The sequence below is a fragment of the Mytilus californianus genome, unplaced genomic scaffold (genome assembly GCF_021869535.1).
Source record: "Mytilus californianus isolate M0D057914Y unplaced genomic scaffold, xbMytCali1.0.p SCAF_1, whole genome shotgun sequence".
NCBI classification, from domain to species: domain Eukaryota; kingdom Metazoa; phylum Mollusca; class Bivalvia; order Mytilida; family Mytilidae; genus Mytilus; species Mytilus californianus.
The window spans coordinates 60,512,449-60,539,120 of NW_026262581.1; the positions used below are offsets into that span (position 1 = coordinate 60,512,449).

The window sequence follows — 26,672 nt, forward strand, 5'->3', positions numbered from 1 at the left end:
AGCCCCAGACAACAATTAAACCGATCGATAGATTATATCTTCATTATATGAAAATCAAGCACAATCCCTCTCGTAAGGTTGTAGAATTATGCCATCATAAATTATACGAGTCCCAAGTTTGAACAGTGTATTACTTGCAAATGTTTTTCATATACCTTCCCAATTTATTTTCCATGTTTTATTCCTTAAATCACAAGTAGGGAGATGAAATATCACTGGAAAAAAAATTGGGTCATGCATTTTAAGGTAAAGTAATGTTTGATCCAGTTGAAAAAAAATGTCAAAAATAGGTATGTTTGAATCTATCAAACTGAATTCAAAACCACCTCAACATAAAACTGTCCATAGTTTGAGTTGAGCTGGTAAACTTTTGTATAAATTTGATATAATTTGTCCTAAAAAAAGTACACAACACTGTAAAATTATTATTGTGCAAGCGCGTGTGTGATTGTTTTTTTTTTATTTGCATTCATTGCATTTATTGTTTAAAAGAAATACACTACAAATCAATAATGTTATCGAGCCTGTTGACCTCATCCATCACAAATAAGGAAATAACAAAAAAATAATTATCATCGTTGTAATCTGAGTCATCGTTTCGAAGAAACTAAATAATGTATTTTTACAAACATCTTTACGGATGTACCTGGAGAGTACATAACGCACCTGTCGAGGAGAATACAAAATATCAGTTGTTATTGCCAACACATCACAGTTTTTCGTCGTTAATCGTTATGGATGCGCATACCAAGCCTTTACATACCAGACTTTACAGTACAATTGCTTACATTCAACAGAAATATTGGAAATCCCGAATAAGGCAGTGCTTGAAATCACAAATTTGTAAATGCGTTCAATGCATCAGGATATCAGGAATGCATTACAGCGCATCCGATCTGCAACCGTCGCATTAAGACCGAGTCAACTAAGATTATCCTTTTTCAGTAACCGATGTTGATTTTACAGGAGCTTTGTACACAAAAAGAAACACAACGAAGTAAACAAAAAAATATATGTGTTTATTCACATGCGCCGCTACACGAGCTATACACTTAGAGATAGTCACAGATTATAAATTTAATAATAAATTGAAAATACTTTGACTTAGAAATTGAATGGGAGTGGTAGTTTTTATCTCAATTTACAACTTTTATCAAGAGACAGATTCTGACAAACACTGATTTTCGACACTTGTGAATTTGGGCAAAGTGTATTACCTGGACTGGACTGGACTGTGGACTGGACTGGACTAGACTGGACTCTCACATGTTTTTTTTTTAATAACATGCACTTATTTTTTGTTTGTTTATATGTTATCTTCTTGTTTATTACAACTGTACTTTGTTTTTTTTTTTATTAATAATATGATTTTAATATATAATCTTAAAATTGAGAATGGAAATGGGGAATGTGTCAAAGAAACAACTACCCGACCATAGAGCAGACAACAGCCGAAGGCCACCAATGGGTCTTCAATGCAGCGAGAAACTCCCGCACCCGGAGGTGTCCTTCAGCTGGCCCCTAAACAAATATGTATACTAGTTCAGTGATAATGGACATCATACGAAACTCCAAATTATACACAAGAAACTAAAATTAAAAATGATACAAGACTAACAAAGGCCAGAGGCTCCTGACTTGGGACAGGCGCAAAAATGCAGCGGGGCTAAACATGTTTTTTAAGATCTCAACCCTCCCCCTATACATCTAGCCAATGTAGAAAAAACAAACGTACAACAGTACGCACAGTAAAACTCAGTTTAAGAGAAGTCCGAGTCCGATGTCAGAATAGGAAACAAAAGAAAAAAAACAAAATGACAATAATACATAAATAACAACAGACTACTAGCAGTTACTGACATGCCAGCTCCAGACCTCAATTGAACTGATTGAAAGATTATGTCTTCATCATATGAATATCAGGCACAATCCCTCCTGTTAGGGGTTTAGTATTATACCATCATAAAATATATGAGAAGAACATAACCCGTGTCATGCCAACAACTGGTTTTAGAATAAATATGTTCAATTCCGATGCAAAGACCCTATAAGTGAATCAATATTAAAGCCAAAATATGCAATCTTTAATGACCTGACAACAGTATCGTAACTATATCCCTTCTAAATAAGTCTGTTTAATGGTTTTGTAAGCTTTTGAGGTGAATACTGACATTTTTGTGCTTTGTAAAATATATTACCATAAAAGATTGGATGTGAAATACCCGAACGTATAAGATGTCTGCATGTTGAGTTATATTTACGAATGATGTCCTTATACCGATGATAACATTTAGTAAATGTTTTGACTAGTTTATGATATCGAAAACCCTGGTGTAATAATTTTTCAGTAATACATAAATTTCTCTCGCTATAATCTAATACGTTGATACATACACGAGCGAATCGTACAAGTTGAGATATATAAACACCATAAAATGGTGACAATCTTGTCTGTGAATAGAAGTTGTATTAATTGATGACATTCAATCTTAAAACAGATGTCTTATATCTTTTTAGGTACAGATTGGAATGTCAGCATCAATTTTATTGTATAAAACAGATAGCAAGACAGATGAATAATCCTATATTGTTTATTGTTATGTGTATAATACATTTATCACCTTATTATATTTATTTCTGAAATTTATTATTGTGAACTTTGTTTCACATATAAATAAAAATAAAAATTTTCTTATTCCATTTAAGGGCCCATAATGAGAAAAGTAATATTTAATAATTGAGAGACACAAATTTTAAAGCTAAAGTTTAAAAGCTATAACTTTTTTAAATATGATAAAATTTAGTAAATGTTTTGACTAGTTTATGATATCGAAAACCCTGGTGTAATAATTTTTCAGTAATACATAAATTTCTCTCGCTATAATCTAATACGTTGATACATACACGAGCGAATCGTACAAGTTGAGATATATAAACACCATAAAATGGTGACAATCTTGTCTGTCAATAGAAGTTGTATTAATTGATGACATTCAATCTTAAAACAGATGTCTTATATCTTTTTAGGTACAGATTGTTTTGACTAGTTTATGATATCGAACTAATACTTTTAGATATTTGGATGATATTTTGGCTCTCAATAATGACGACTTCAGTATGTATACTAAAGAAATTTATCCTGTTGAACTTAATTTAAATAAAGCTAATACTAACAATGACCACTGCACTTTCCTCGATCTTGATATCTATATCATTAATGGTAAGCTTAATACTAAAATATATGATAAAAGAGATGATTTTTCATTTCCTATCGTTAATTATCCATTTTTAGATGGTGACGTTCCCTTGTCACCATCTTACGGTGTTTATATATCTCAACTTGTACGATTCGCTCGTGTATGTAACAATGTTTTAGATCTTAACGAGAGAAATTTATGTATTACTGAAAAATTATTACACCAGGGTTTTCGATATCACAAACTAGTCAAAACATTTACTAAATTTTATCATCGGTATAAGGACATCATTCGTAAATATAGCTCAATATGCAGACTTCTTATACGTTCAGGTATTTCACATCCAATTTTTTATGGAAATATTCCTTATAAAGCACAAAAATGTCAGTATTCACCTCTGAAGCTAACAAAACCTTTAAATAGACTTATTAAGAAGGGATATAGTTACGATACTGTTGTCAGGTCATTAAAGATTGCATATTTTGGCGTTAATATTGATTCACTTATAGGGTCTTTGCATCGGCACTAAACACATTTATTTAAAAACCAGTTGTTGGCATGACACGGGTTATGTTCTTCTCATATATGTTATGATGGTATGATACTATACCCCTAACGGGAAGGATTGTGCCTGATATTCATATGATGAAGACATAATCTTTCAATCAGTTTAATTGAAGTCTGGAGCTGGCATGTCAGTTAACTGCTAGTAGTCTGTTGTTATTTATGTATTATTGTCATTTTGTTTATTTTCTTTGGTTACATCTTCTGACATCAGACTCGGACTTCTCTTGAACTGAATTTTAATGTGCGTATTGTTATGCGTTTACTTTTCTACATTGGCTAGAGGTATAGGGGGAGGGTTGAGATCTCATAAACATGTTTAACCCCGCCGCATTTTTGCGCCTGTCCCAAGTCAGGAGCCTCTAGCCTTTATTAGTCTTGTATTATTTTTAATTTTAGTTTCTTGTGTACAATTTGGAGTTTAGTATGGCGTTCATTATCACTAAACTAGTATATATATTTGTTTAGGGGCCAGCTGAAGGACGCCTCCGGGTGCGGGAATTTCTCGCTGCATTGAAGACCTGTTAGTGACCTTCTGCTGTTGTCTGTTCTATGGTCGGGTTGTTGTCTCTTTGACACATTCCCCATTTCCATTCTCAATTTTATCTTTCTATTCTTTTAACAGTATCATAAGTATTTAGTTTGGGCATAGGTTTATATTTTAATCCCATGTACAATGAAAAACATAAGTTATACACAAACATCTTTAATTAAACTAAACTGTAGAAGTTACGTGTTGTTTTAGAAGCAATCTAAACTGTCATTAAGACAATGCTGTGTATCGTATATTATAAATCATTAGAATGACATTCAGTTTCAGATGTTTGTTATGATTTCATGTATCATTTTTCATCAAGCTATTGTTTGTTTTTTTAATTCTGATTGTCACAGGCTGACCCTAGGAGGTACTGTTTACCTGATCATAGCATTTTCTTTCAATTGTGTTTGCATACATTGTCAGACAATTTAGAAGTTCTAAGTTCGATTGGCTTTTGACAGACAAGCTAAGAAATTAAAATTCTATTACTGAATAAAAAGCATTAAGCACAGTTGTAATAAACAAGAAGATAACAAATAAACAAATAAAAAATAAATGCATGATATAAAAGAATATAAACATGCAAAAGTCCAGTCCAGTCTATAGTCCAGTCCAGTCTATAGTCCAGTCCAGTCTATAGTCCAGTCCAGTCCAGTCCAAGAGTCGTGAATTTGTCAGTAAAATATCCTCTAAAAATTACTCCCACCTTTAAAAATATAGATAATACATAAAGAAAGAGAGAAAAAAACATCAGATAACGAAGAATTAAGCTTTTAAGATATAGAATGATAAAGCTTTCATCATGTTCATCTACAAAGATAATTGCAAAAATAATTATCACTATATCAAAACCATGAAAGATAACTCAAATCAATTGTATGATAGTTATGGGATACGTGTTTATACGTGATCTTTTGTCAGTTAACATTATGGCGGGAATCTGGAGAACACCGTGATAAATAAAAGTACATGATTTCTATTATTCTTCATGCTGTTAAAACTATGTAACATGCACGAAAATTTCAGTGTAGGTTTTTTAAGTATTGGAATACTTTGTTTAAACTTAAGTGACTTATTTAACAAAATGCATACGTTGAAATCTTTTTACACGAAAGCACCATGTGCCTTGGCGTGTGTCTATAAAATAAATTTTACTTGTCCACAAATAACTGCGTTAAAAGCATACAATATTTTGCAAGAGAAACGGGTAAAGTGAAAAAAAACTAGACTAAAAAAATTATATGGTACATATTGAGGAGTAACATGTTTTCAATACCAACAAAAGGCATGTGCTTTTAAGCTTGATGCTTGTGTAAATTTTACTTTACCTATATATATTAGATTCGGAAAGTCGGCATTTGAGTACAGAGTTTGTCTGTTTGAACCATCCAAACCGATTTTTTCAATTTTTCCAGCGCCATTGTCAGTAAAATATATCACACTGAAAAGAAAAAAAAATAAACAAAAAGTAATATCATTGCTAACGCTTGTACATCTTCTACGTTATTATTAGTATTAGCAAGTCTCCCACTTTTATCATAACTTGGACTTTGGATTGAGCTTCTTTAATTCAGTGCTCTTAAGTTCGTTTCGGTAAACCTCTTAAATTGATTTCTATTCCACATCGTTCCCAAGATAACTGTTTCCATCCAGGTTATTATATACATGTACTAAAACATTTTTGAGCCAGGTTTTTGACATGCTAGCTCACAATAAGACATGTTACCCTACCCTGAAAATCAATCTGACTCCGAGCCAAGAGGTCGTTGTTCTTTCTCCTATAATGTCTTTTAGCGGCAAATGCAAATTCTAAGTCTTGAGTTTGTTACAGGACTATGACTTTTCCCGCAGATTTTATAAAGTAATATATGCTTTACAGAATATAAAGCCTTTGTATTTAACTAGAATACGCAAAGAACTCAGAGAGGATGCAAAAAATAAAATCACAAAAATACCGAACTTCAAGGAAAATTCGAAACGGAAAGTCCCTAATCGAATGGCAAAATCAAAAGCTCAAGCACATCAAACGAATGAATAACAACTATCATATTCCTGACTTGGTACAGGCATTTTATTATGTAGAAAATGGTGGATTAAACCTGGTTTTATAGCTAGCTAAACCTCTCACTTGTATGACAGTCGCATAAAATGTCATTATATTGACAACGATGTGTGAACAAAACAAGCGTTTGCCTGATTTGTCCGAAACAACGTAGGCTGCTTTCGTTAAATGCTTGGATAATAAAGGAAACATAACACTTGTACACAGAAAACATTGAATTCATAGCTATGAAATCGAGTCCTAAACAAACTGATTCATGAATTGTTCAATTGCTGCAAATACAAATCAAACATACGATCAAAATTTGAATGCATTTTCTAGATTGAGAGATATTCATAAATTAGAGCACAGTTTTGCAATACCCTTGAAATACCTTAAGCAATTCATTGCATAATTGTCTTGAGTAGATGGTGACATCTACAGTTAAGTAAATTTGCAAGTTGTATATGTTAAGCATCAATTTTTACAATAAGATTAATAGTTATTATGATCTTTCTTAATTATTTGTTGTTTCAAAAATGTTGGATGCAATGAAAAGTTCATGGTAAAAAAAATCAGACTGCACATTACTAGTGATTTATAAGTGAAATAAAATATAGAAATTTTGTATGCACTCTGTAACTCCAGTTACGAATCATTATTACTCTCAATTACAGTTTCCATAATGACATTGGATGTTTTTGTAGTTTTTCGAGTTAGTGAAATGACAACAGCAACTCAAAGGCCGTGATCGAAAAATGCTAGAACTATTTAAAATGTTGATGTTACACGATAAAATGCCAGAATAAATATTTCTTATTCAAAAAGTGACCTGTTTGGTAAAATAACATTAATTATTGTAGCACAGCAATCATGAAATGAAATATGTTCGGTTAACCTTTGCTATACTTTTTGTCTAGAATCGACCTCCAATTAGTGGTCTATTCAATTGTCAATTTGAATGTTTCCCCTCACTCCATACAAAGTTCTCAGGGATTCTAAACTTAGTTATTTAGTACATTGACATTGACAAATCAAAGTATTGAGCTTATGCTTTTCGCATTGATGGTGCGACCTTTGCAACTATGCTAAGTTTTTTCTGAGTAACACATTAAAGTAATGGGTCGTTTAAATTCGGAAGCTCTCTCTTAAAAATGCATTTAACTATGCAAGAAACAGAACTGGAGGTGTTCATTTAGGTCTTCAAATAAAGGAGTTCATATTTGATTGTATGGGAATGAGGTGATGGTTTTAAAGCTTTGAAACCAAACATTAAAAACTTGTTGAAATATGAAGAAACGCAGCCCTCCCCACAGGATATTGTCGTACAGCAGGTAATGATTCGTGGAAGAAAACGTTTTGCTACTTGACAAACGAAATTAAAAATACATTACAAAGGTACAGGGTTATTTACTGAATAGATACAAATGTTTTGTCTAATATGATACCACAGACATCTTGGCGTTATCGAGAGAATTCATACAGCATGGTGGCATTTCGAATAAGGATTAACAGTTCAATATCACCTTTTAGATAGGAATGTTGGAAATGATATTAAGTACCCGGATATTTTCCTTCTGATGTGTATTTAAAAGAAGACGGTGTTTTATTTGACGGATCTTGGAAATGATCTTTTGCAAAAGAGGGACGAAAGATACCAGAGGGACAGTCAAACTCATAGATCGAAAACAAACTGACAACGCCATGGCCAAAAATAAAAAGACAAACAGACAAATAATAGTACAGATGACACAACATAGAAAACTAAAGACTTAGCAACACGAACCCCACCAAAAACTGGGGGTGATCTCAGGTGCTCCGGAAGGGTAAGCAGATCCTGCTCCACATGTGGCACCCGTCGTGTTGCTTATGTTATTACAAATCCGGTAAATAGTCTAATTCGGTAAGTCACATTCGTGAAAAGGGAAGGGTATTGTAGTTACGACATAAGGAACATATCCGATATCATCTGTGAAACGGTTATTCCATAACGGTCAACCAACTCGTGATGGCGTCCGTAAAATTTACGAAGGGATGATTTCAACTTCACCATTTGGAACTCTTGGCTTAATAGCTTCCTTGTGAGCAGCAATCCTCTATCAAGGAAATCATGATAGGAAACACAAGCCCGGGAATATCGTATCAATTGGGAGATATATACTCCGTATGCAGGCGATGCTGGAATGTTGCTACATAGAAATGGAAAGTTCACAATTGGGAAGCTGAAATCATCTCTTTTGTCGTAAAGTTTTGTTTTCAACCGACCCTCATTGTCAATTTCTAGATGTAAGTCAAGATAAAGTGCAGTAGAAAAGTTTATTTGTTTAGATGGTTCGACATTATTTGTTACACTTTTCTTTTACATGAAAAAGTTCACATGATTTTATATTCATAACTATTCTAACAAATAAAAAAATCCCGTTGAATTTTGTAGTATCTAGGGTCTACTTTAATTGTCGCTTTGCAGTATAAAAAACTCAAAGTTGAAAATGAATATTACTGGAACTATGATGGTAATAAAGCCCAGTATATGCTTAATGGTTATGTTTTAGAATAGTTCAATCAAGTCATTTGGTATATTGAACATTGTAATTTAGACTACGCAGGTGAGACTGTTGTTTACGTCATTGGCAAATTTACAAAATGCAACAAATAAATTACGATGAGATTTGTTAAGATACTGTTAGGCAGTATAAGGCAAACCCTGTTGTAAATGATACTGACGACAATGAAAACAAAATCAACATAGCAGTGTAAGAGCAATAAAAAGCACAAGTTCAATGCGTAACAAATAAGGTTACGTTTTCATCAAATTTCGTTAATAATTCTGCTCAGAATATACCTAATATTCAAGCAAAATTCCAAAAGCAGCCCTTTTTGGAACCTCAACCCGTTTGATATGTCGGTTTCCTATTATAGTACAAAGTGCCCAGCATGAGTGTAAGTCAGCAAAAATTTGCATTTGACAAGACAAAAACGGATGATTTCATTAAAGATGAGTATTTAAATATTTCTTTTGATAGTCATTCGAGTGCAAAATATCTTACACACAACTATTGTGAATAGAAACAACGCCAGGCAAATTAAATAATCAAAGGAAAATTTAAGAGACGTATTTATTTTTGGTATAATATTGGATGCTATGATTGGCACTATTTTCAAAAGATATGGAATACTACATCACCTTCTGTTATTAAGTATACCAATTGTTCTGCCATTACAAATCGTGATGTTTTATGCGCTATTGATGATATTTTGATAAGAGGGGACTAGTTATGAATGTACTTTACACAGTTGGTTGTAAATCCTCTTACTGTCTATATTAATTAAAGACAATGGTAAGAAACAGCCGAAAGATACCAAAGGAATAAGCAAACTTATTAGTCGAAAACAAACTGACAATTCCATAGCAAAGTCTACGAAAAACGATCAAAAGACAAACAAAAGTATACAAAACACAACACAGAAAAACAAAGACTGTGCAACATCAATCACGTGATATGGGAAGAAAGAAGTGTTTGATTTTATATCTATGTCATGTCAATTTACATCTGTAAATTTGGAGATATTCGTGTAGCTATGCAATTTACCAAAAAGGATTTCTTTTTTTTATAGTTTGATATACATTCAGGGTACCACCATTGAGTCATATATGAGCCCCATATTGATTACATAATCAAGAGCCCTATCATGTTCGTATCAAAAAATTAAAACATTCATAATTTGCAAAGTCAATCAAATATCCTTGTCAAAACTAGAAATTGTATGTAAATAGTGGAAATATGCCACATGTATTTCAACGTTGTAAACGTTGATTCATAAATATCTAGCTTTGCTCCTGCAACGAAGATTTCGGTCTCTTTCGTTTCGTTTCGACATCAGAACTAAGCAAGTACTCTTTAGTCTAACATTTATTTTTCACAAAAACGTGTAATGGTATATCTATAATCAAATCAATGATGAAAACCTATACATCCTACTACATATAGCTTATTTTATATAGTTCCATTAGTCGAATTTGAAAATGAAAGTAATTCATATGATAAATAAAATAAAGTTTACTTTATGTCATTGTATATTTAGTTGTTATAAGTAGTTTTGTTTATCATCATTCATAATATCCTAAATAGAATTGTACACCGTTTCTTGGTTCAGTTTTCATTCCATAATATCAGTTAAAGTTCTTTTTTCTCTCTATGGTAGACAGTAACATTTTGTTTACACCACTCCTCTGAAAGCTTTCACAACTTGTAGAGGTGATGGTCAACATGTTAAACTGGTGGTACTATTTCGGCAGTTTGATTTGAGAGTTTATGCCGAAGTTATTTGACTTGACATTTTTGAAAATAGTTTGACAACTATTGAACGCTACTGCTCTGGCACAATATCTCCAAAATCTTGAAAATCTCGTAGTATTGTTTGTCATACTGATTTTTTTAATAAAATAGTCACACCCTTTTAGGTGTAATTGTATCGTGTGCAGTTAATTAAATTTAACAGTCTTGTTATTTGACAATTTTTTCACGTGTTATTGGACTTTGACAAATCTATTAAGATTTATGACACATTAGAAACATTACTGCTCTCTCCCAGACTATGTCTGAAATCTTGAAATCAAGAATTGTTTGTCGAATTATGCATCAAACCATAATATACTGCCATTAGGTGAGACCATTTTCGCAGAAGATATGAGATATTAACTTTCTGATTAACGGTGCCAATGTTACTGCACTAAAACGCATTTCGACAGGTACTGTCTCTTCAGTGATGCTCGAGGCCGAAATATTTGAAATACCAATACAATACATACACTGCAGAGCTGAAAAAACAAACAAAATATGCCATAAAATTTAGCCGATTAAATTCCTCCCATTGTAGCATAACGATAGCTTGTGAAACGTCTTAAATTTAGTGCGATTGTTAGCATCATGTGTGTTTGATCATACTTTACAGCCTTTTCATTTCCAAATTTTATATGAGTTATATGACGTTGCCCGCATATCAATTTAAATGTGACGCCTTATTATACGAGTATGGTGATTTAATTGCTATTATATAATACAATAATTGATTTTGTAGAAGAGAGACGAAAGATACCAAAGGGACATTCAAATTCATAAGTCGAAAATAAACAGACAATGCCATGGCAATATGGAGGGGTGAACGTTGAAATAGAAGGGGGCGTAAGAATATAAATCGATTTAATGAAGTGTTAAAACACTAAACAGAATAATCAATGAAACATAAAAGTATATTGAAATTTAATATTGCAGTGCAACAATAAGCATTTATTATAGGATTGAAAAGTCTTTATCTTTAATAGGAAAATATCCCATGAAGTATCTTGCTAATATTACGTTATTTGACCTTATTGTCATAATATTATTTCGTAACAGATAGCACTAAGTCATAAAAAGAAAATAGGGCTAGAGAATCCTATACATTTGTATATTTAAATGCGATAGTACTATGTTTCTTAACCCCAGCATATTCATTTTACCACGGTCATTGATCACGGTAAATACCACACTTTGAACTTAAAAAAAATCATCACAGAAAGCTCATTTTAAATCATTATAATCTACAAGAGTATCAACGGATTTTGAATGCTTTGCTGTGTAATTAAGGAATTTTGATTGTTTTCTAAAGGTCATTTAATAAACACTCAAATAAAATAAATCATACTAGTACCTGTTTTCGGTGTCCAAAGCTATCCCTAGTATTTTGTTTATACTAGAGTCCTGTAGAATAACACGTTGATTAAATCCGCATAGATCTGCTTTTGTTATTGAATCGGCATAGTCATCAGCCCAGTAAATATAGTTATTGATGCTGTCAACCGCCACACCAATAGGCCTGTGGTCATCTAATGCCTGTATTATTATCTCAGAAGAAGCTGTGTTGCCATTTGGTGGATAACGTATTCTAGAAATATACTTCTTTTTATCATTTGATTAGAGCCACATAAGAAAGGTTTCTATTTCTAACCGGCTATTTTTATCATTCACGAAATAGCATAAAATTTTGAAAGTAAGTGTCTGTGAGCCCTCTAAATAAAAAGTACCTTGTGGACAGTTTTATTTTTATTTTTCAAGCTGGGTTAACTAAAGGAAACAGTAGTATACCGCTGTTAAAAAAAGAGTAAAATAGAGTATGAATCATTGTTCTATACAGGCTGTAAAAATTTAAAATTGAGAATGGAAATGGGGAATGTGTCAAAGAGACAACAACCCGACCAAAGAGCAGAAAACAGCTGAAGGCCACCAATTGGTCTTCAACACATCAAGAAGATCCCGCACCCAGAAGCGGGCTTCAGCTGGCTCCTAAACAAAAATGTGAACTAGTTCAGTGAAAATGGACGTCATACTAACCTCCAAAACATATAAATGAACTAAAATTAAATAAAAATCATACAAGATAAACAAAGGCCAGAGGCTCCTGACTTAGGACAGGCGCAAAAATGCGCGGGGTTAAACATGTTAGTGAGATCTCAACCCTCTCACCATACCTCTAGCCAATGTATATATATATATACGATATACAAAATGTGTATTCATTTTGTTATTTTTATTTAAGAACAATAAAATTGAGAATGGAAATGGGGAATATTACATATCGTTATATTAAAAATCGTCGAACAGCGGTATACTACTTTTGCCTTTATTTACATTATTCCTACCAGTTTCCCTCCTCAATAAAACAGTATTCTTCTAGCTGCAGTATAAATGGTTTTATATATTATAGCCTAGTTGATCGGTCTAGGGCGTAATTTACAGTGCTTGAGGTGTTGTGACGATGTCACAAAAGCATGGGTTCCCGGTGATCGAAAGAAAAATTAAAAATGCAGATTTAACATTTTTGGGCAAAATTTCAGGCACAATTTATGTAATTTTGTGTGGAGGTAGTACAAAATACGGCTGAAATGTCTACAGAGTTATGAATAAGATATTTAATTTTGTCAATGTAAAAACCCATCAACACTTAAAACATAGATTTTAAGGTTTAAGTAAAAAGGAACATACATTAGCAATCTGTTAGATGGACATTTTTAAAATTATGCAAATACATGTACTCCTAATAACGTTGCAGTTAGTACAAACCTAGAAAGTGCACGAGTAGTAAGATCAGTATAGTATAGCAGACCAAGTCGATTGTGATAATCTATCGCAGCATTTGAAACGGCATCAACAATAACAGTAATATCTCCATTGTTCAAGTCCAATGAAATTATTCCATCATCGTGTTCTAAAGCTAGAAAGAGCACTGGTTCACTACCTAAAATAAAAAGAGAGCTTTCTACACAAGGAAATGCTTGTGTACAAAGTCAAAATATGACAGTTGTTTTCCATTCGTTTGATGTGTTTGAGCTTTTTATTTTGCCATTTGATAAAGGACTTTCCGATTTGAATTATCCTTGGAGTTCGGTATTTTTGTTATTTTACTTTTTTTCATAGTCATTTTTTATATCTCAAAAGCAGTTATTGCAAATATAATACACATTTAATTATACAACATTAACTGTACCAATTTTATTGTACTAGATTCACTTTCCGACAATTAATGTCTTTTCATCGATGCCAGTCCAAAATATGTATGATATTCTTTTTAATTTTGTAGAAATATATCGATCATAATTTCATTATTATGTCGGTCATACACATGATATAAAATTTGGATTATTGACAAATAGGCAAACTTTTATGCAATTTCTTTTGTTATAATTAATTGTGACCATCAGCTTTTCTTCATAAGGCCTTAAATATCCTATCAACCTTTTATCAAATACATGTTATGACAAAGATTCTTAGATGATAATATTGTTTGTCAAATATTAATGTCAAACAAAATGAAGTGGTTAATGCACAAAATATAGAGTATTGAGAAATATCGTATAGTCAACAATGAACTAATTACTTTAACAAATATAATACGTAAAACGAAAAGGCAAACTAGAATTTTAGAAATGATCTTATTCGATATTTTGAAACTCAATTATGCACAACTTTCGAAATAACTTTAAGACTTTTGGAGCGCTATCGGATTATAAAACTGAACTAAATGTAAACTCCGGCATTTATTTTAAACGATCTCATTATGATCCTTTTTTAATCACGAAAATAAATGTTGAGATTTTGACACATCCTTTTTCTTCTATTGTAGATATACGTGCTTATACACATAATTCAATTGAACATTGATACTGGAAAACCATTAAAACAGTATCGATTAGGTTGGAATATTTTACTCCAACAGACTTTAACAGACGCTTACTTTTAATGTTTTTATTTGAAGAAACAAAAAAGTACAAAGGTACAATTTTGGACATCAAATATGCTTTTTTGTTTTAATAATGATATGTGTTTTATGAGGTTCTAATGAACTCATAATAAAGCTCGAGTTTGAGGTAAAATAAATACAATAAGATTTTGATATTTGAATACTTTTTTCCACTCGAATTCAGATCAAAGTTCATCACTACCACTCCTGTATTGAGTCATTGTCCTTGAGTGACAATTGTTTGACTTTTTTCCCCTGAGATTGCGGTTTTGGACACAATAACATATAAAAAGATAGGCAGAAATGATCAACAAGATCTACGAATAAGTGAAATATTGAGTAATTGCCCTTAAATGACAATTGCTTGCCTTTTTTTTTTAAATTGTGGTTTTGAAGACAATAGCAGATAAAAATCGACACGATCTACAAATTAATTACATTGCCTAAGTCACTTGTCTCCTATAAGAGTGATTACTCTTAACAGACGATTTACACATATTTTGGAATTTTTCTAAGCTCTTGTAAAAGAATTTAAATAGAAAGTGTTACGGCAAGACAAGATCTACAAAAAAGTAAACAATACAAACATCGTCAATCTTCTCCTTATATGCCTTTGAACGATGATTTTTTGTGGGAATATATGAGCTTTTTTCGACAACTTCAGAAGAGAGAAATTGTAGTTCGTAAAAATTATCAGTATAATAAGACCCAGTTGTAGTAATAACATAAACAGTACCAATTTTCTGCACCAGATGAGCATTTCGACAATAAATGTCTCTTCAGTGATGATCGAAGCCAAAGTATTTGAAAATCCAAAGCTTACTTAAAAATTTAAGTAGTAGTAAAACCAAAAAAAATATTCAAAAGAATAACTACAAATAAGTCGATATGAATGGACTCGTTAATCGAATCCTTATGTGAGTTTTTGCCTCAAATCCCAGGCACTTATATCTGTAAAAAATAATTATATACTTTTAAGGTATCTAAGTATTTTTTGCAAAAACAACTGCCTAAGATCTAATTTACTTTTGTTTATTTTTTTTTGATTTTTATCATTATCATAAAAACTGTAATAGATATATATAGAGATAAACTTGATTCAGTAAAAATTTTCCTTTCAACATAAATACTCTAGTTGCATTTTATCAATTTTATTCAAAAAATGACAGGTGAGCGATACGCGTTCCTTGGAGTCTTTAGTTTTAAGTTTGGTGGTTATTACTTCAGAATTTTTCAAAGCAGTTTATATATGAAAATTCAATCATAGGTTGATGTTAAACTTTTTATAAAGCCATAAAACTTGAAACCTAGTTCGGATCGTTTGATAGACTGCATCTTGTAAATGTTCGGCAAGGCAACACATATATTTTCTTTAAACCAACTTCTAGTTCAAAACTGTCTGCTACACGATTAGAATCTACCGAAAGATTTTGAGAGTAACGTTATTTAAATATAAAATTTGAGACGCAATAAAATCCCGTTTCAGAAAGATTTCAAGAATCATAACAAAAAGTTCTTGTGACAAATATTTGTTGTTTTAATATGATCCAGAATGGTCTTAACGATGCTGTCGGACATCAGGTAAGTAAACACGCTTTTTGTGACTTTTCGGAAGAACACAAAAGAGGGACGAAAGATACCAGAGGGACAGTCAAACTCATAGATCGAAAACAAACTGACAACGCCATAGCCAAAAATAAAAAGACAAACAGACAAATAATAGTACAGATGACACAACATAGAAAACTAAAGACTAGGCAACACGAACCCCACCAAAAACTGGGGGTGATCCCAGGTGCTCCGGAAGGGTAAGCAGATCCTGCTCCACATGTTGCACCCGTCGTGTTGCTTATGTTATTACAAATCCGGTAAATAGTCTAATTCGGTAGGTCACATTCGTGAAAAGGGAAGGGTATTGTAGTTACGACATAAGGAACATATTCGATATCATCTGTGAAACGGATATTCCATAACGGTCAACCAACTCGTGATGGCGTCCGTAAAATTTACGAAGGGATGATTTCAACTTCACCATTTGGAACTCTTGGTTTAATAGCTTCCTTGTGAACAGCAATCCTCTATCAAGGAAATCATGATAGGAAATACAAGCCCGGGAATATTGTATCAATTGGGAGATATATACTCCGTATGCAGGCGCTGTTGGAATGTTGCTACATAGAAATGGAAAGTTCACAATTGGGAAGCTGAAATCATCTCTTTTGTTGTAAAGTTTTGTTTTCAACCGACCCTCATTGTCAATTTCTAGATGTAAGTCAAGATATGAGGCAGACTTAACTGTATCTGTAGTATCCTTTATCTCTAGTTCGATGGGATAGATTCGTTCAACATAGTCACCAAATGTATGTATTATTTAGTGAGAGAACATCGTCTATATAGCGGAACGTAAAGTTAATGGATATTGCTTACTTCTTATCTTTCTTCCTAAGAAGTTCCTGTATGAAGTCAGCCTCATAATAATAAAGAAACAAGTCACAATTGTTTCAATCATTAATTTTAATTTGAAATAATAATATTTCGTAATTTTATTCATTTTCACATCTTAATTTAGTCATTTTGTATATAATTTTTATAAAAAAAATTAAAGGTAACACTAAGGAAATGGTATGAAATTTATATGCATCACTTTATTGATTGACATACAACTTCGGGTAATCATAAGGACAAGTAAGATTAAATTCTGACAAAACCGACAAAAATAAACAAAAAACATTTTTTTTGTTTTTTAGAACTTTTAAAATTATCTTACTAGAGAGTTGATGACTTGAGATCAATTTCCAAGGGAAACTCATTAAAAATAGTTGATCGGCACTTATTTTTGAAATTGTAAGAGACATTGCTGTTATATACCTTTGGTATGAATTAGTAACAAATCTGGCAAAATTGTACATGCGAGAGCACTTGCAATGCAATTTTTTATATAATCAATGTTTCCACGGGGCATAATTTCTTTGGAAAATACTTGATCTACACTAATTTTCGAAATCGTCCAAGACATTGCTCATATAAATCTATGATATAAGTTTCATAAAAGCTATCAAGAATTGTACAAATGAGAGCGCTAACAATGCAATTTGCCATATAACTAATGTTTCCAAGGAGCAAAACTCTTTTAAAAATACTTGATCGACACTGATTTTCTAACTCGTTCAAAACATTGCTGATATAAACCTATGATATAAGTTTCATAAAAATCTGGCAAGTAATCTACACATGGGAGCGCTAACAAGATCGGACGGACGGCCGGTATTTCTATGTTCCATTCAACGCGTTGCGCGGGAAACAAAAATGCATATATGTTTAAGTGTCAATTTCTTTTTTATATCTTGAAGTCTTACAAATTGTACTTATATTTTAACAATTTAATATTGTATTAGTTAATTCTCCTTCTTTCTACTCCGAAGTAATGCAATTTTTACATAGATGTAGTTTAGCATATTATCTTTACGTTATTTCAGAATTCAGTAATTTTTTAATATTATGAAGAAGTTCATCTGTTGGATAGAATCTCTGGATGATACTGTAGAATAAATAAATTATATGAAATTAAGCATACATACAGTTGTATTAACATTAAAAATAAACTAACCTTTAATAAATATGATATTTATGGCGAAAAGGCAAATGAAGACTTTCGCAATTGTCTTATATGACATTGTATAGTCCAATTACTTTTTATCAATCTCTTTAATAATAACATTAAGATCTAGAGCAACACCATTTCATAAATATGAACTAGATGTAAACCACGGCGCATGCTAACAATGAACAATGTTACTTTGCATAATATAATCTTTTGTTCTTTTATCAAAATTATAACTGTTGAAATCTTTACACATGTTAATTCTTCTATAATAGATATGGGTGCGTATACACTCAATTCAATTGACCACTGATACTAAATAACAAACCATTCAGACAGAAGATATTTTATTTTACATCCTATATAGAATATTACACTTAGATACTTTTAAAAGCTCATAATTTATTTATTTATTTATTCGAATGAAAAAATATTAGAATGGTGTCATTTTAGACATCAAATATGCTTTTTATACAAATATAGAAAAACAAGTATAACAAAAATACTGAACTCCAAGGCAATTCAAAAAGGGGAGCCCATAAACACTGAAAAAATCTACTGCATTATTTCTGACTTAGTGCACGCATTTTCCGAAGAAAAAGGTGGGTTAAAACAGTATATTATGAAGTTCTATTAAACTTATACTAAAGGTCGAGTATACAGCTTACACAAATACAATAAGATTGTGCATACTTGTATCAACTTTTATTCATAACAGAGCTCATCAATGGCATTAACTGCTGCTCCTATGTTGATTCATTGTCCTTGATGACAATTTTTTGTCATTTTTTCTGGGATGGTGGTTTAGAAAACAATTATAAAAAAAGAACGCATAAATGATCAACAAGGTCTACAAATTAGTGAAACAAATCAAGTCACTTGACCCTCATTAGTGTTATATTACCCTTTAAAAGACAATTCTTACCTGTTTTTGAATTTTTTGCTAAAATCTTGTAAAAGATTGTAGATGGAGTGAACGCAATGTAACATCGATCGATTAGAAAAAAATAAATAAGACAAACATTATCGATCTTCTGCCTTTATAGTAACTGCCGTTCAATAATGACTTTTTGGCATTGATGCCTTTTTCGCGGCAAATATAGAAGACAGACAGAAACTGATAATCGTAAAAAAGATCAGTATAATAAGGTCTAAAAAAAGTAAAGTTGTGCAAATTCATCAGTCGGCCTATAAAAAAAAATGCGAATAACACTTTATAGAGTACGTGCATCCGAAGCGCTTTTCTTGATTAACCTTCATCAGGAACGTTCAAAGCCAATATTTGAAAACCAGGGATGTATAAGAACCGAAACAGCTGAAGAGCTATATGATAAACAAGGACATAAAAAAATAGAGCCAAATCTTTGCTTGAGGGAGTTGAAACATTAGTTTCTTTATTGTTTCAAAATTAATAAACCGACAATTTTAGAAAGATTTGTTATAAATGTCAGTCCGAAGTACCGACTACTGAGCTGATGATAACCTCGGGGACTGATAGTCCACAAGCAGAGGTATCGACACAGTGTTGTAAAAATGAGAATAACACGTTATAATTTACATGCATGCGTATTGCTTTAATTTCTGGATTTTCCTTCATCAGTAACACTCAAAGCCAAATATTTGAAAGCGAAGGGTGTATAAAACCAAAACTTTGAGAAGCTATATGATCAAATTGGACCTAAAGTAGTAATTGTCCTTTAGTGAATTGTACCATTTTTGTGTTGCTTTTTAGTGGAAACCAGGGCCGTAACTACTTAGAACATTAAGGCAAATGAGGCAAATGCCTCATGTTTGAAATTTAAAAAAAAAGTTGAAACAAAAGCTTGTCATCATATCAAATTGTTTTAACAGCGAGTGTCTTGTAAGAATCAAGTTCTGTTCACCCTCTGACTATGTTTTTTCGGGATCCATATTTTTAATTTTTAGTTTTTAGTGTTGATGGGTCTACTGTTTGTCAATATGTGTCTTACATCTGTTCCCAGGGTTGTCTTTTGTTCATTGACTGCCCTTGGCCATGGCGTTGTCAGTTTGTTTTCGATCTATGAGTTTGACTGGTATCTTTCGTCCCTCTTTTATGACTATTCTCCTAGTGTTGAATTTCATATGTAAACTAGTATTTTGTTTTAAACTTTCGTCTAATTTAAAAAACTGCTTTAAATTGTAAAAATATTTCAAATTGGCTCTCGCATTTATGTTGTGAGGCGGCTAACACCAATCAATCAATGACTATATGGCTTCATTTGTACATACTATTCCGTGTTATGAACGTTCATTCTCCACTTTGCGTAGATATAAGACTTGGGAAAGATCTACGATGACTATTTAACGATCATGTGTTGTTTGGCAATGTTACATGCCAACGGATGTCAAGATATTGCTAGAAAAAATGTTTTGAGAAGATACGATGCTACCGGACATAGAAACATTTGTCGTTTTTTTCATGGAAATGAAACTTTATATTAAAGAATACAAAACTGGCTCTCTTTTCTGTAAATAAAACTAAGAAGCTGATATGGGTTAAATTAAAGTGAGACAACCCGATCTCCCAGAATCAAATCATTTAAAAAAAATAATGTATTGCCATATGACCTTTAACATTGAAGGCTAAACTTGCATAAAGCCGTGTTCAGGCCCTAAAATAGAAAATAAAGGGATATGGAGTAAATGTTAAAGGGACAAAATCGCACGCAGTACATAGAAAAATAACAAATTATTTCCCAAACTTGATCGTCCTGAAGATCACAAAAAAGCATTTTATTAAATCAAATATATTAATAAAGGTTTTGATTGTGTAAATATTGCCGGAATTTTTAATGATCACTCCGTTAATGAACAAATTTCTGGATATTTTTATAATACTGAGCTCCCTCTTATTTGTTATGTTTACAAAAAATATACCCGGAAATATCTATTTTTAAAATTATAGCGAAGAGTTTAAAGATGTTAATATCAGTGAGTACACCTACGTCATGAAATTGCAGTAATTCCGAATACATTTATGGCCCCAGTTCCCATGTTATAACAGGAGACCTTAACATCCTCTATGACCGATAGTTGAAATCATTCCTCAGTCAAGGACCTAAATATCGCCCCCCGTAAATTATTAAAATGAAATGAGTGTCGTAACATCATCAACGACTCTCTCCGTACTTACTGCACGAAATGGATAAAACGAGAAAAAGCTGACAAAAAAATCCTTAGATTCTTTTTTATAATTCGGTAATGAAAATAGTAAACATTTTAAAGAACATTTTACTCCTAAAACAACCATACTAGCTCTTTTTCTCGTATCAAGCATAAGCTAAAAGACCTCGCCAAGGAATTTGTTTTTGTACCAGCTGTTAAGGCTGCCAATTATCATTATTATTTGACGTTAATTTTTTACATTGAGGCTCTGCAAGAGGAAATCACGAATTCACCAACATTCCAACTGACTCCATTTTCGGAAAATGACATCTGTAACAAACATAAACGTTTAGCTACCTCTTTAAAAGCACAACCAAAAACAATGAAAGTTCCAACTATGTACTGGCTTTCGAAGCTGCACATAACACCTTACAAATATATATTTATTTCGTCTTCAAGACATTGTTCCATTACTAAACTCTCCATTCTACTTACTAGTACAATTGGTACAATCAAATACCTGGTAATAAATTGTTCAAATAAGGCCTTTAAAAATAGTGGAATTAATTACTTTTGGCGTGTCAAAAGTTCTTTGGAAGTACTTGATAAATTGCAAGCTTATATTGGTGATTTCGAATCTTTTTAAAGTTTTGATTTTTCTACCCTATATACCACTTTGCCTCATAATCTTATTAAGAAAAAATTCACACACCTAATTAAATGGGCATTTAAAAGTCGGAATGCGAATATATATATATGTTCAAATTCTTTTACATCTTTTTTAAGTAACAACAAATAAAAGAACCTGTCAATTGGACCTGCTTTGATACGATAACTGCACTTGAATTTTTACAAGATAACATTTTTGTTCGCTATGGAGATTCCGTATATCGTTAAGTTATCGGAATTCCAATGGGGACTAACTGTGCACCACTTATTGCGGACCTGTTCCTGAATTGTTATGAGTTACAATTTATGACTTCAATCAGCAAAGACCCATCGAAACAACATCTGATACAAAAATTTTATAACACTTTTAGATATTTTGATGATATATTGGCTCTCAATAACGACGACTTCAGTTTGTACACTAAAGAGCTTTATCCTGCTGAACTGACTTTAAATAAAGCTAACACTAACAATGAACACTGTCCTTCCTGGATCTTCATATTTATATCTTTAACGGGAAGCTTAATACTAAAATTTACGATAAAAGATATGATTTTTCATTTCCTATTGTTAATTATCCATTTTTAGATGGCTACGTTCCCTTGTCACCATCTTATGTCTTATATCTCAATCTCAACTTGTTCGAGCTGCTCGTGTATGTAACAACGTTTTTGAATTTAACGAAAGAAATCTCTGAATTATTGAAAAATTATAACACCAGGATTTTTGATATCACAAACTAATCAAAACATTCACTAAATTTTATCATCGGTACAAGGACATATTCGTAAATATAAATCAACATGCAGACATCTTATACGTTCAGGTATTTCAAATCCGATATTTTATGGTAATATTCCAAACAAGGCACAAAAATGTTGTCATTCACTTCAAAAGCAAACCACACCTTTAAACAGACTTATTGAGAAGGGATAAAGTTACGATACTGTTGTCAGGTAATTAAAGATGGCATATTTTGGAATTAAAATTGATTCACTCATAGGGTCTTTGCATCGGAAATAAACCAGTTGTTGGCATGATAAGGGTTATCTTCTTCTCGTTATATTTTATGATGGTATGATACTAAACCCCTAACGGGAGGGATTGTAGTTGATTTTAATATCATGAAGACATAATCTTTCAATCAGTTTAATTGATGTCTGAAGCTGGCATGTCAGTAGTAGTTCTTAGCTAATTTATGTACCATTGTCGTTTTGCTTAGTTTTTCCTGTTTCTTTTTCTTACATCGGACTTGGACTTCATTTAAACTGAGTTTTACTGTGTGTATTGCTGTGTGTTTGTTGATTCTACATTGGCTAGAGATAAAGGGGAAAGGTTGAGATCTCATTTAACATGTTTTGACTTGGATGGAGAGTTGTCTCATTGGCACTCATACCACATCTTCTTATATCTATTTACCCCGCCACATTGTTGTGCCTGTCCCAAGTCAGGAGCCTCTGGCCTTTGCTAGTCTTGTATGGTCTTTTTTTATTTTAGTTAATTTATATGTTTCGGAGTTAAGTGTGACGTCCATTTTCACTGAGCTAGTACACATTTGTGTTTAGGGGCCAGCTGAAGCCCGCCTCCGGGGCGGAATTTTCTCGCTGTGTTGAAGACCAATTGGTGGCCTTGGGCTGATATCGGGTTGCACAAACATGTAGCTATAAGGTCTAAGAACAGTTTTCCTCAGTCTACCCTGAGTGTACACTTTTATCCTAGTTAGGAACTACATCAAGTTTTACTTGAAATGTGTTATAAAAACTGAATTCATATAGTTATATCAATGATAATCAGCCCCCTCTAAACTTAATTTGAAAACTAGACAACTTCACCACTCTGAAGTAACCTATTATCATAGTCAATGTAGGACTTTCTTTTAGATATGGATGTGTCTGGGAGACACAAATGATGCCCCCGCAGATGGAAAGTGTTAATTTAAAATGCATAAAGTTGAACATAAGAAAGTTCAACTATCTCTCAAAAGAACAAATATACTGAACCGCAAAAGAAACCTCGTATTTTTGGAAAATTTTAAAAATTGATTTAATTATTTTTGTTTAGATAAATTACTTTTAAATGATGGTACGATTATGTTTAAATCTCCGTTACGGCTGACTGCGTTCATTAATTTGTATGTCCCAATATTGGTTTCGCTGTGTCTGTGGGACACGTTCCGCAATCGAATTTCATGATGATGATATGCACGTTGAATCCGTGCATCATTAAGGGTATTTAAGAGTTGCGAAGTTTTTGTGTCATCATTATCAGTTTGGTGCAGTACTGATGCCACGATTGAACCTACGAAAAAGAGAACAGGCAATAGGACGTTTGAATGATGGACAGCGGCGTCGAGTTGTTGCAAATGCATTTAACTGTAATGTCCGCACCATCCAACGTTTACGTGAACACTACAATGCAACAAACAGTACAAATGAACGTCCACGTACTGGTCACCACAGAGTAACAAAATTGCGTCAGGATCGCTACATCTTACGACAGCATCTGCAGAACCGGTTCCTTTTGCGCAACACATACTGCTCGTCAGACAATATGCATCAACCAGAGACCAATTAGTGATGATACAGTCGGACGTCGATTGAATTTTCGTAACCTGAGTTGTCGTCTTCATGCCAGAGGTCCTATTTCCATACCACGTCATCGCCGTGAACGAGTCTAGTGGGCCACCCATCGTCAGAATTGGCGAAATCAGCAGTGGAGGACGGTTATCTTTTCAGACGAAGGCCGTTATTGCATTTAAAAAAAAATTTCGTGTGAGTATGTTACGGGATTTTATAATCCTAATGAGTTTTGGAATTATATAACCTTTGTGGTTGTGAATTCAACAGGTAATATATATTCATATTTTTTATCTTATGCATTAAACAACTTTTATAGTTGAGAAGTCAATAGGTTGTGAACTTGTTGCTTTATTCATGCAGCATTTTAAGTAAAAATTAATAGCCTTTGTAGTTGAGAAGTCAACAGGTTATTACTTGAAGTTTGAAGTACATTTGTATTTTGATTTTTTTTTTGAAGACACAGATGGAGACTAGTTTAAATAGAGAAAATATCTATAAAAACAATCAAGAAATTAGGTATCAGAAGAATACCATATTTTAATGGGAAAAGTAAATTTGAGGGGTTCTGGACTGTTTTTGAATTTGGCACTAAAAAGTTCCAGTGGAATAATCAAGCAAAAATAGAGAATTTAAGGTGTTCCCTTAAAGATGACGCTTTGGATTTCGCATGCAAATTGTCCCCGGATGTGCAAAACAATATTTCGCAATTTAGAGATGCTTTGCAAAGACGATATGGAGATAACCGCTTACCGGAACAGTATAGAGAAGATCTGGCAAACATTAAAAAGCACTTCAAAGAGACTTTGCCGGAATACGCTGCAAGAGTAGAAAATTTAGTTTGTAGGGGGTACCCACATTTAAAGGAGATTGACCTATTAAATACCTTGAACTTTGAAAATTTCTTAAAGGGGCTCCCAGACCAAAGTATTGCATACGAGGTTAAAATCAGAAAACCACAAAGTATTGATGATGCAATTGAATAGTTTAATTGGCATGAATGTTGTGAAGGCAATATTTTTAAGAAGCGTGCCCAGGTAAGGCAGATTGATAATGAGGATCCGTATGAGCATACTGAGCTTATTGAAGAGAATGAAATAAGAAAAGTAAGGAATACTCGTTTTGTAACTGAAGAGAGGTTAGATAAGAAAACTAGAAATTTTCTCTCGAGAAATAAAAACTGAATTTTCTGCCATTGAAAATAATTCAAAGGGAGAAATAAGTAAATTGAGTACCCGTCTGAATAAAAATCAGAATTACAAAAGGGAGTTTGATGAAACTGTTTGCTTTTCATACCAGAAAAAAGGACATATCAGTAAATACTGTCTAAATAAAAAATATCAAGGTAATCAAACCAAGGGGAATGATTTACAGACTCAGAGAAATGTAAATAGTCCTGGGGGAGTTAAAACAGACAGCAATGATGATTTAAACTAGATCGGGTTGAGCCTGACGGCCAAGTCTTAACCCATTCAGTTATTGTAGATGAATTAAAGGAGAATAAAGTTATAATTGAAGAAAATCAAGATCATAAATGTACGCTGAATAGAGGAAAATTTGTTGACTTTAATTTGACAAATTCTGGTAATAAGAGAAATGCTAAAGTTTGTAGAGATATTGATATTGGTAAATCAAAGCTCTCAGTAGCTGTCGATAACACTGATAAGTTGTATGCTGTTGATAATGTTTATGGTGATGAGTCTGACAGATCAAAGCTCTCCGTAGCTTCTGGTCAGTTTGATGATGCTGAAATAAATATTTCAGAAAGTTCCTTTCTTGATGAATATGTTACTGTTGACCCTTCTGTTGATATGACCAGTGTTGATGTTGTTATTGATAGGGTAAGGGCAGTTACTTTGAGGGTACCTATTGTTATTGAGGGTGACTATTTGAATGCAGTCATTGATACAGGTGCTGAGGTTACTGTTATGAGTCAGGAAAAGTTCTTAAAAATTCCAGAGAATAGACGTCCACAAATATATCGAGCTGAGAGAAACTTAGTTGTCGCAGAGGCAGGCAAGAAAATGCAAATTTTAGGTATGGCTGATGTTTCATGTCAAATACGTCCACTGAATTTTATTTG

At 32.6% G+C, this 26,672-nt stretch overlaps 1 long non-coding RNA gene across 1 annotated transcript; it reads right to left on the reverse strand.

The window, feature by feature from the left end:
• Window positions 1-4,926: 4,926 nt before the first annotated feature.
• LOC127705372 (uncharacterized) lies at window positions 4,927-18,362 on the reverse strand. Its single transcript, XR_007983857.1, has 4 exons — window positions 18,225-18,362; window positions 13,441-13,615; window positions 12,032-12,265; window positions 4,927-5,740 (listed from the first exon to the last, which is right to left on the reverse strand). It is a non-coding gene; the product is annotated as an uncharacterized LOC127705372 (long non-coding RNA).
• Window positions 18,363-26,672: the final 8,310 nt, after the last annotated feature.